The sequence below is a fragment of the Cavia porcellus genome, unplaced genomic scaffold (genome assembly GCF_034190915.1).
Source record: "Cavia porcellus strain 051 isolate PalLab524CR breed Dunkin Hartley unplaced genomic scaffold, mCavPor4.1 scaffold_4, whole genome shotgun sequence".
In the NCBI taxonomy this organism is placed as follows: Eukaryota; Metazoa; Chordata; class Mammalia; order Rodentia; family Caviidae; genus Cavia; species Cavia porcellus.
Genome location: NW_026947487.1, coordinates 68,970,747 through 68,982,967, shown reverse-complemented (window position 1 = coordinate 68,982,967; position 12,221 = coordinate 68,970,747). Strand labels below are relative to the sequence as shown.

At 41.4% G+C, this 12,221-nt stretch overlaps 1 protein-coding gene across 3 annotated transcripts in view; it reads left to right on the top strand.

Annotated features, from left to right (window-relative positions):
- Positions 1 to 12,221, top strand: part of Shroom3 (shroom family member 3) — a 315,135-nt gene that overhangs the window by 142,193 nt on the left and 160,721 nt on the right. The window contains exon 1 of one of the 3 annotated variants that reach the window (XM_063247228.1): positions 9,605 to 10,802. The exons of the other annotated variants lie outside the window; for them this stretch is intronic. The gene's annotated coding sequence lies outside the window, so the exon portion shown is untranslated. Of the gene's footprint in view, positions 1 to 9,604; positions 10,803 to 12,221 lie in introns of those variants that run through there. 3 annotated transcript variants of the gene reach the window in all.

Here is a 12,221-nt window from a genome sequence, read left to right as displayed (position 1 = left end):
CAAACATATCAAGACATTATAAAACCATTCAAGAGAATGACATTATTACAGGGTATTTAGAACCAATTAACAGAAAATGAACAATAGTTTCTGTATAATCTCCTTGTCTATAAAAGTTTTGCTTATATTATCATATATAATAAAATCCAATAAGATACAACCTTTTTTTTTTTTTTTTTTTTTTTTTGTCTTTTTCATTTCTATCGGTACCGGGGATTGAACTCACGACCGCCTGCTTGCAAGGCAGGTGCTTATGCCGCTGAGCTAAATCCCCAGCCCCAAGATACAACCTTTTAAGACCGATGGAGACAGAAGAATACAAGTTTGATGGGACTTCAAAACAAGATGATACTAAACTAAATCAGCACTAGCTATTATGATGTCTTGTTTTCTCCAAAATAGCTGTTCCTACCATCCGATCTTCTCTGCCTCATTTCTGTTGAGCTTTTTCTGTCGTTTGTTGTCAGTTTGTCTTCATTTCGCTTTCTGCTCCATTCATTGTGGCCTCCTTGCCACTAATTCTGGAATCTTGGTATTCTCCTTTTTTAGAATATCCTGCAGTATTCTCTGTAAAGTTGAATTGGTGGTTGCAAATTACCCTAGTTCCTCTTTATCCTGGAAGCACTTTGTTTTTCCATCAATTTCTAGGGATAGTTGTGCAGGATATATCAATCTTGGCTGGAGGTTATTATCTTTCAAAGATTGAATTATTTCCCCCCATGCTCTTCGTGATTTGATGGTTTGTGCTGAGAAGTCTGCTGTAATTCTGATGGGTGTTCCCTTGTAAGTGATCTGTTTCTTGTCTCTGACTGCTTTTAATACTCTGTTCTTACATTGGATTTCTAGAATTTTGATTATTATATGCCTGGGTGTAGCTCTGTTTGGGTTGTAGGTGGCTACCCAGCCATTTTTATTTCAGCTAAATTGCTGAATTGCCCAAGCTCCTACCTCAGTCTCCTAGAGTGCTAGGACTGACCCAACTGGAAATGTATTTCTTGAAATAACAATGGCTTGTAGCTTACCTTCTTTCCAAGGGTATAGCAGCCTGCAGCAGTTTCTAAAAATAGACTTTTCTGATACAGGTCATTAAGCAGAATGGCCTCCTTGTCACTCTGTTTGCAGCATTTTACATCTGATACCTTTAGTGCTGACCTAATGTGGTGTGAGGACCAGCATCACCCCGTGGGAACCCTCTGTAAAAGGCCACCTGGTACAGCAGCTGGTGACCATGCCTCAGGATCCCTCCCGAAGCCTTCAACCTTTCCTTCACCATCCCTCACCCTTCTAGCTCTGTCTTAAAGTCAGGGGCAGAGGTCAGAAACTCCATGTCACCCAGGAGATACTAATAAAGAGAAAAGTAAGCTCATGTTCAGGAATCAAAGACCCACAGGGCTAAATTTTGCTTTATTGAACATATCTTGTGTTTGTCCTGTCTACAAACCTGTGGGCTTACAAGGGCTTGTCTGGTTGGAAATTTAATTTGGGGACTTTCCAATAAAATATCAAGAAAAGTCTGTTTTTTTCTGTGTTCAAAACAGCCCTGCAATATGTCTTTTTGTGTCATAATTTGTATATTTCCGGATCCTGGCTCCTAAATGCACAGACTATGTGGGTTGTGTTAGAAATGTAATTTCTTGGGGTTAACATTCTAAGTTTAAGGATGCAAGGTCAAAGAACAGGGGCACTTGACACTGAACATACAGGAGGTGGATGCTGGGTGTTCATATCCATAGAATTCATAGTAGGTTCTGAAATGGATTCATTTGAGTCACACTTAGAGTGCTACTTGCAGGAATCAGTTTTGATTTGTACATTAGCCTATAATCTTTAAACAAATAATTCTAATAAACTTAAAAATATGAACTTTGGGGATCTTAAGTACATTCATCCTCTCATTTAATCTCACAAGAACTTCTGGAAATAGGTTACTATTTCAGTTACTATTCAGTTTTACAGATGAGAAGTAGGTGATCATGAAGGCAGGCCAGCTGAGGGGACACATCTGCTGCATGTGGACTTGAACTCCAGCATCTGACTTACTCGGAGTGTGTCCAACTGAGCTGGTTTTCTGTGATCATACAAACCAAGCCAGCAGTTTCTCTGCCTCCGGGTGACCAAGGTTGGGCTCTCGTTTGATTTGCTTCATTACAACACACACTGGTGCCCTTTGTCTTCCCAGCAGCACTGATTGGCATTCCCGTAAATAAATTAACCTGGCCATCTCATCTCACTTCTTCAATGCAACCAAGTCCACATGCCAGTGAAAACAAATGGGGAAAACAGCATGGCAGAGGGGAGATGTGGCAGGGCTCTGGGGTTTACTGTGACACAAGCGCAGGCTTATCATTTTCTACCACACCCTATTCAGAACCAAACCAAACCGGTTTGTTCCATAATTTTATAAGTGATTGAAATATTAAAATAATATTAAAATGTTGGAATGTTCATTGTTTTATAAGAGAACATTGTAGAATTCCAGTGAGATTTTATCATTTCACTTTCAGATATAGTAGTCGATGCTTGGTAAAGGATGGAGAACAGAGTAAGCCTTGCTGGCTTGCCCACACAGGCCTGGAAGTCTCTATCCTGTAGGGTGGGCTCTGCTCATGTCAAACTCAGCTTCAGAAGCTGATGGGTCTCTGTGCCCTGTGCCAGTGCCCTGATGAAGCCCCTGACTGTGCCCAGCTGCTTTCTATTCCCACCCCAAATCTTCCCTTCTTTTCCTAGGTCCCCATCCAAATTTACCTGTGTTTTCCGGATATCTCCTCCCAACTTTGCAAGAAGATGACTCACTTATCTCTAGGACCTCGACTAAGAATAGCAAAAATTCTTTGAGAGCAGTACAATCTCCTATGAACATAAAATGAGGATAATAAAGCTGTTCATATTTTTTGAAGGTGGTTTTGCAGTATCAGTGTTTGCTTTAAAGGAGTATGTTTCCAATGTTATAATCTCAGTGACAAATTGGTTGGTGTTCTCTGTACAGATAGGTGTGCTGTGTTAGAAGCAGTCAACCCTGGGTGACCTGTGAGCTCGGCCTTGGCCATGTCCTGCACATCCTGGGGCTGCCAAGTACCTGCAGTGGGATTCCTCAAGGTGCAGCTGGCTGTGTACTTTAGGGGTCCCTTCGGTGAGGGACAAGGGACAGGTCACATGTCCCAGTGTGAGTCTTATGTATGTTAGGCAAGCTACATCCTGGCCTTTAAATTGATTTGAGCAAGATGCACGTAAGGATCGAGATCTACGCACACCAAATCCACAATTAAAGTTAGTCAGTTTTACTTGGGAGTGGTACTGCATGCCTTAATCCCAACACCCCAGGAGGCCAAGGCAAGAAGACTACAATTTTGAGCCCAGTCTGGTTATTTTAGTGACTTAGTGAGATGCTGTCACAAAATAAAAAACACTGGAGATATAGCTCACTGTGAAGGCCCTGCATTCAATGCCCAGTACCACCAAAACATAGCCATATCATAGTCATCAAAATAGAATATACTGATTACCCCAACAGAGTTCCCCCTCTCTTGTACCCTTTCCAGGGTCTTGCAGTTACTAATCTTCTTTCTCCCTATAGTATTTTTTGGTTTTTAAAATGTTCTGTAAAAAGAATAATGCAGGATGTGTCCTTTAAGGCCTGCTCTTTGTCCTCAGGATAATGTTTCTGAGATCCATGTCTTTGAAGTGAATGGTAACTTGCTCCTTCACATTGCTGCCTGCTGTGGCAGTGTACCTTGATTGTTTACTATTCACCTATGGAGGAAAAAGTAAAAGAAAAAAATCAATTTTAACTTTAAAAAAGCCCACTCAATGAATTTATTAATGTTCTTTGTTGGATTTTTCTTTCTTTTTTGTCTTTTTGCGACAGGGTTTCACTATGCAATTCAGGCTGGCCTCAAATTCTCAGTGATCCTCCTGCCTCAGCCTTTTCTCAGGTATTACAGGTGTGTGCCACCACCACTCCCAGCTTTTGTTTGAATAAGAAAATGACATCTTACACAAATATTTGGCCTGCACATGTTTGCTGAATCCACAATTAACAGGGAAATTTTATATCATCTAGATGTCTGGCCCTTGGAAGAATCAGCTGTGAGCTGTAAGGCTCCACCTGGATGGGGCCTCCCCTTCTGGGCTTCCCTGGGGCCTCTGTTTCCTGTGGTCTCACACCTGCTGTGTGGCTACTTTCCTCTTCTCCCTGCCCCAGGAGGCATTGCACCTTGCCGGTCTAGTACCCCAGAAGCAGGCTGATCAGTTACTTTTCTCATCTCCAACCAACTGTCCGGACTGCCTTTTCCAGGGGTGGCCCAGTGAATAGATTCTAATACTAAACCGGAGAGGGAAATGGCATGTTTTTTCCCTTTTTGACCTTCCTGGTGCCCTTTTTAGTGAGCACTTGTGACACGTTTACTGGGTGACTAAAGAGCCCGCACCCTGTGCTGTCTTCTTGCAATGTGTATCTTGTGTCGCGTTTCTTTTCAAGTCATATGGCCTTGCTAGCCCCACAGTCTTAACTACCTTGAGCTACATTTTGCAGCACAAGATGTAGATTAGGAAAAGAAAAAGGGAAAACGTTCTCTTTCTGCTCACTTTTAAGTTACGATTCAAAGCAGGCTTTATTATACCAAATTATCATCAGGCTAATTGCTTGACATCCTCTCGTGTTATTGCTGGCTGGCGCCATTTGGCTGATCTGCTCTGCTGATAGTGGCGGGAGAGGCAGGGCATATTCTCACCATGGAGAGTCCTGGAGAATCCTGCTATCCAGAGAAATGCCTGGAGCATCAAACAGCCAATCCCACATGCACTGAAGTGTTTAAGGGCATGTATTCTGAAACCAGTCCACCTGGTTTTGAGTACTTAATACTACTTGTTAATTCTGTGGCCTCTCTGATGCCTAACATTCTTCAGCTATGAAATGGGTATAATAGTAGCATCTCTCTAGTAGGATTGTTGAAAGGGTTAAAACACAGTATCTGTAAGTACTTGGTATCCTGCCTGGTAACTAGTGAGCACCCTGCTAAGTAACTAGGTACATATTCACAAATCGATGTAAGTGATGTATGCTGCTATTTTTATGCCTTATTCTATTAGTTGTGTGGTGTTCTTAGAGATTAAAATGAGCTATTAATCGTGCTGTTATTGTTTTTCTTTCTTCAGAACTTTTTCATCCAAAAGGCTGAGTTTTGAATGTAAATGTAGTTCCTTTCCCCTTATTTTCAGCATTGAATAATAATTTGAATTTAGTTGATTGAGTTCAGTGCCTTTAGCTACTGCCTTCTGACCTCTAACATCCTACTGAGGAGGTACTTTGGTTTTTCCCAAAGAATGAGCAGATGTGAAAAAAAAGGAAAAAAAAAAAGGGTGATATGATTACTTTCTGTCAGGAGAATAGAGGCAGAATTAAATCGAAAGTATTACCTGTCATCAGTAACGTCAGCAGTGGAAAAATATCATGCCTTTTGATTTCTGTATCCTGTGTAGCTTATGTCCTACAATTATCAAACAGGAAAGGTATTGTGGAATAATACTTTGGACTTCACTGACATCTTTTATGATGCCAAGCATTATCTTGGCATTATCTCCCAACCTTGTTCACATCAGAGTGCTTTCGGATTGGCATAAAACATGTCCACCCAGGTGTAAAGTGAGCTGGACTCAGTGGCTGTGTGTCCCCTTCCCTTAGAGCAGCCTTAAAAATCTGATCACTTTGGACACTCAAGTTCTTCAACAAACACAATTTCCAGAGACATGAAATAAAAATGGGCCAGGAGGAAGAAACTGAGTTGATTCGGTTTATCTTGGCTCATTGTCCAATTTTCTTTCTGTCTGGAGCTTGGTTGTGGGAATTTGTGGCATTGAGCTAAACTAATCTTGAACCCTGCAAAAATTTACTACTTGACACCTTTGCCCACCTCACACATCATCATCACCTCAGTGGCTGTCACCATCCTGCTGTCAGGATCTGTTCTGCAATGCCTCTTCCCTCTAAAGGTGCAGTGAGATGTCTGAAAGTGAGGTATGTGGAATACCAGCTGCTTCAATCTTCTGCCTGATTTTATGAAGTTTAATTTATTTGTTAGGAAACCTGGTATTTGTCAGCCTTTGCTGTAGGGAATGAGCCACCATCAAAGGCAAACATTTTTGTCCTCATGGAGCTAACATTCCTGTGAGCAGGGGCAATAAACAATAGACACCATACATAAATGTCAGTGGTGCAGGATTTTGGGAGTTTGTGAGTGCTGGAGGATCATAAAAGCTGATTCGAGGCTACAACCCTGTTTCTGATCCTCCATTCATAAAATTCCTTACATTCTTCCTAGGAGTCTTAAGGATAAACTTCTTTCTTTCTTTCTTTCTTTTTTTTTTTTTTTTTTTGTCTTTTTCGTTTTTATCGGTACCAGGGATTGAACTGATGACAGCCTGCTTGCAAGGCAGGCGCTTATGCCACTGAGCTAAATCCCTAGCCCCCAAGGATAAACTTCTAATTTGAAAAACCTGCTATAGAAAGCTCTTTGAGCTTTGAGAGTGTGTCATAAAAATACAAGCCCTGGTAAGTAAGTGCCCGACAAACATCCAAGTCTACCCCACACAGACAATCAGCCCACCTTTCAACTCCTAGAGAAGAGTATAGTTGCTATAGGTGGACACAAAGGAATTGATGTTTGTGTAGCATTCCCATCAAAGACCCCTTTCTCTAATCCCAACCACGCACCTTGCAAGTACACCTGCAGATCATTAAGGAAAAACAACAGCACAAATCTGGTGTTCTGAAATCAAGGCTGTTCATCTTGGGCTGTAGTTTATCAGCAGTGTAACTTAAAACTCTTCTCTCTGTTGGTTTGTTTTTTTAACAGGCAATCAAAAGAAAAACAGGATGTTCCAGAGTAGATGGACTACTCTTTAGAAGAAAAACAAGATTAAAATGTACTATCATACACGTCCTTAAAAATTTATCTGGTATATTCCTTTTTATCCCCTTACCCTTCACTAACAAATATTATGATGGGAAGAAATTTAGTGACATTCTGGACCAGGTCCTTCTCCAAGGATAAGGAGTAGAGTCTAACACAATATGTGACTCGTTCGATGTCAGTTAGTGGCAGAACCAGAAGGGAGAGGTTGGTCTGAGAGTTCCACAGTGCTGCTTCCAGATCAGATCATCATACTCTTCAGTCCTCTACACCTGATTCCCAAAGAAGCTTGGCAGGTAGCAAATGAGAAGTCAGGATATTTGTGAAAGCATTCCTGATGCTCAATAGAATTCGGAAGTGGAGAAAGCAAGAAATGGGAGATGGGGTTCCGGGTAGGATTTTACCTGGCATTGGTCAGTAGAGAGGTAGGAAGTGTTTGTGTGGATAGTCTCTCTTCTAAATGAGGTGGGGGTCATGTCCATTCCAGTGGAAAGAACTTCCTCCATACCAGAGTAGTCAGTACTGATTGTGAAGGGTGTCTGTATAAGTCTATTTAACATTGCTGTAACAAAGTATGTGAGGCTTGGTAGGATTCTAAAGAGCTTTATTTAGCTGACAAGTTTGGATACGGAAATCCAAACCATGTGGTACCAGCTCTAGTGAGGGCCTCCCTGGCCAAGTTAAATCACATCAGCTTTCATGGTGAGGCAGGAAACCAGACAATGGGAATGGGCCAGGCCTGCCCTTTTCTAACAACTTTCTCTTAAGAACTGACCAGGGTCACATGAGAACTACATAGGTAACAGCCGTGGGGGCCCAATCACTTCACTCTAGGCTCCACTTATTAAAAGGTTCTGCCGTCTCCTAATATTACCATACTTCCAACACATGACCCTTTGGAGATACAGTCAAACCACATCCAAACCATAGTGGTTTTGCTTCTAGACTTGAGGACCCTAGAATTTACTGTCCCTCTACCCATGAGTGTCTGCCTGGCCACTAAGGGTAATAGGGACATACAGTATGCTGTCTCAGTTGAGGTTGTGATGATGGAGAAATCAATCATCCAGCCTGCATCACCATTGTTCCACAACATCTAAACTTTTCCCATGGGCAAGGCACCAGGCTAAGTGCCTTCAGTCTCCCGTTGGATGGGGGTTCATTTCAAAGTAGAGAATACTGAGGCTTGGAAAAATTCAGTCAACTGAATGGAATCATACAGTGTATGTCAAAGCCTCCAGCATTGAGGCTGGTGGTTCAAAGTGAAGTTTTGGGTCAAATCTCAAAGTGAAGTTTTGGGTATTCATTCTAGCTCGGTGGTGTGCTATCTGTGGAGTGTTTGACAAGTTACTCTTAACCGTTTCAAGCCTAAATTCCCATATCTATAAAGTTGGAGCAGTAATTGTGATATTAACTTTATGGAATGGTGGTGATGATTAGAGAATATAACATTAGCTACAGACATATAGTAATCACTAGTTACATAGTGGTGAAATATAAGTTAAATCACATGGGATTGTATTACAGTGGGCCAAAAATTGTCAAATATCAGCAATTTCATATGGTTCAACCTAATTTTACCAATAGGAATCTATTCTTTGCGAATATCACAATGATTCCCTTCTTCATTTCATAATTTTTGAAAGGACAGGTGATTAAATTGCTTCCATATAATTTTAATTTCTCTTTTGCTTACCTGCATGTTTTAGCTTCCCTAAAGAATCACACTGAGATTTCTTTGTGTCACATAGTACCAGTGCAGACATATGTGATATGTATACTTCCTGGAGCCAGTAATCTGTCCAGGATGTTGTTCCAGAGAATTTGAAGAGTAGATTTTAAGTGAGCTTAGGCTGAACAGAGCTGGACTTTGAGGAACTCACTGAGACACGAAGGAGTTGACTCCACTGCTTTGAACTCCTGGGAATGTTCTACCGTTGGAGGGAATGGCATTCCCACACTAAATGGCTGGGTGGGATAAACAAATGTGAAGCATAACCATTTGTCATTCTGCAGGGTGGAGATGGGATCTTGGTCAGCAGCAGGAGGCTGTTACATTTGACACATTAAACATGAATTGTGTATCTCTGCTGCTCTTGAACTCTGGCCTATGGGAAGTAGCTGTATGGTGGAAGAAGATGCATTTGGGGAGATTGTACGGTAGGGGAGGAAAACACAAGCATGGGATGAGAACTTTGCTTTCCTCAAAAGAAAGCAAGCTGCCTTTGAAAAAATACTTCTTCCCTGCAGGATCTAATGGAAGATTCTCTTCTGCTGGTAGACAAATCTGTACTCCACCCTAACCCTCATATGGATAGATCTGATTTCTCCTTAGACTTCACAGGAAAGAGATATAAATAGCTGTGGAATTCAAGTGGACCATTCTGGAAAAACAGCCTTTCTTTCTTTCTTTCTTTTTTTTTTTTTTTTTTTGAGACAGGGTCTCCATGCAGTTCAGGCAGGCCTTGAACTTACTTGAGAAACAGCCTTTCTAGTTAGCATAGCAGTCTTTGAAATTGGTCTTACCTTTAAAATGTACTGATGTCTTCAAGATGTGTTAGAGTGTCTTGGTGTCTGGTGTGGTGACAACTATCGTGTATAGAGTAAAATGACCCGCGACTTCAAAATTCTGTCCTGTGTGTGTGTGTGTGTGTGTGTGTGTGTGTGTGTGTGTGTGCGCGCATGCGCATGCGCGTGTTTTTGCTTTCTTTCCACATCTTAAAACAGTCTCAAAATCTTAAGATTCTTTTGCAAGGGAATTTAGAAATGACCTGTGGATCCTGTTATTTCTTTTTTCCCGCCACAGCAGTCCTTGCCTGATGAAAATGCATTCACATCCTCCACACTCAGACGCACTTGGAGCCCCATTTTCTTTCTGTGTGCACTGTTCCTTTTCTCGCTCTGTCTTTGTGTCTGTGGTTACTATTAAGCTGACCCCTACAGTCTGGGGCAAATACCAAGCTTGAATCAAACACTACTTATCCTTACAGCTGCAGAGGATAGCTGTTTCAGCGACTCTGATGATAGATGTAAAGTTCCTTTAGCTCTTTGGGGAGCCTGTGATGGGTCCTGTCCACAAAGGTGCCTTGCACTTCATTTTACTGAGGTTTAAAATACAGGGTTTTGTTTTCGTTTTTCTAAGCAGTCTTTACAATATTAAATTTCATTGTTGGGAACCACAACTGTAAAAAAAAAAAAATCTTTCTTTTATTTGTGTCTCCCTTGCCTTTTCCCAGTTTCTCCCAAGTAAGAAATGTGCTTGCAAAAACCATCACTCATTAAAAATTGAACGTAATCTGCAGCTGAGATGCCTGCATGGAGACCAACAGGGAGGGAGAGGAGCAGCTGAGAAGGCGCTGAGTGGCTGCCAGCACAGTAAAGGATTCTCCTTTACCTCCTCTTTAACTGTCATTGCAGCACACGGATTGCTTGCGAGTTAGAGGACCCCAGAGCTACCAGGGTTGCAAAGGGCAGGGGGGTGCTTGCACAACCCACAAACTTTCCTCACCACAGCTGACAGACTCTCAGGAAAGTCAGTGGAGGGATAGAAACTGGTTCTCAGCCTCTGCGGGCTGGGTGGACAAACTTCCCGGTACCTGGGGGCCGCTCCTGTCAGGCCGGCAGCCTGCGATTGGCTGGCGAGAGGGGAACTGGAACTGCCTTTCGGACTTGGCTAATCAGAGGTGCCTGGGCGGTGACAGACACCTGTGTCTTAGCTCTGGCCTTCCTGGAGCTGGCCCCGGGATTCTTTCTGCGCCAGATTTGTGCCTCTGGGTCACCTCCCCCGAGCACTGAGCCCCCTCGTGGGCCAGCTTGGCCCAGTGTGTCTCGCTGGGCAGAAAAGACCAGCAGATAACTGAGGACAGCGACAGCTGGGGTTTAGACCTCTGCAAGGTGAGTTCATTGTAAACTAGTTATTTTTTGATGGTATTATTTCTGCCTTTATCTTCGAGAAATGCCAGCATTGGGAGGAAAAACTGAAGAAAGGTAGGGAACTTGTGGAGTGTCAGCTTTAATGATGAAACCACTAAGTTATCCAGCTGGTGGCCATAGCATCAAAATGAGTAAATGCAGATGTGAAGGGGGCAGAGGGACTTGGTTCATTCCTGCACCCTTGAAGACGCCGGCAATGATAAAATAATTCTTCGTCAGGCTGAACATTGTGAGTTCCTCGAGCTGTTCTGCCCTGTGACTTACAATCCAGTTTTTTGATTATTCTTATTTTTAAACGTTTTTCTCTTGAGATATAAAAGCAGCTTTTCTGTTTCAGACTTGTCCAACCTAGATGAGTTAGTGAATTTCACTTTGCCAAGGAGTTTTTGATTGTCCTGGTTTGCTCCCTTTGCCCAAGCTCGCTTTCCATCAGCTGCATGCATTAAGATGCTTAAGAATGTGAAGCTGTGATTCTGATTAAGCTTACTTTCTACTGATTTTAGTTTACTTATAAATCAACTAACAAATTCTTCAAAGACCATTGTAGCATGGATTACTGTTAGGATACTTGTTATTTGAGGATTTAGTAGTCAAAGATCTGTAAAAATGTTAAATGGTTTGCAAGTAGTGTTTTCACTCAGGCTGTTTTGTTGTGATGCGGAGAAAGTAATTTTCCTCTGAATTTTAAATTTTAAAATATGCAAACATTTTATAAATGGGGAAGGTCTCTTCATAAATCCAAACAGGTTCTAAGAGGACCTTTCTCACCTTACTAATTTCAAAAGGAACATATTTACTAGGTGCTAATGATTCTAGTCAAGGAGTAATCAGCAATAGGGAAGACAGAGAAAGTGTCAAAAGCACTGGCTGGAAATCTCTGTTGGTCATCCTGCAAGATGTCTTTTTCTTCCTCTTTCTAGTTACTCTACTTGAAAATTTCCATCTGTTTCAGCTGTCAGCTAATGTGTCTTTGTAAGATCATTTTCCTATAATATCAACACATTAGTAGTGCTGCATACAAATTCTAAAAATGACTGCTTTGGTAAATAAAAACTCCAGAAATGAAATGTGATCATCACACAAGTATTCAGCAATCATTTTAGGTATCATTTGAGTGTAAATAGTACATATAGGCTTGGTGATGGTTTAAATATATCGACTGGTATGTAAATAGGAAGATAAAGCTAAGTGAATTTATAAACGTTAACCAAGTTAAAAAGAAATGATCTTTGAAATCTAAGTAGATATTGAATATTAGCATTGATTTGTATTTCAAAATTCTACCCTTAGGAATTACAATCTAGAGAATATAAAAATTGAGGATGATTTTCTGGGTTAAAATGATGTCATTTTTATATGAGAAGGCTTAAATACAATTGT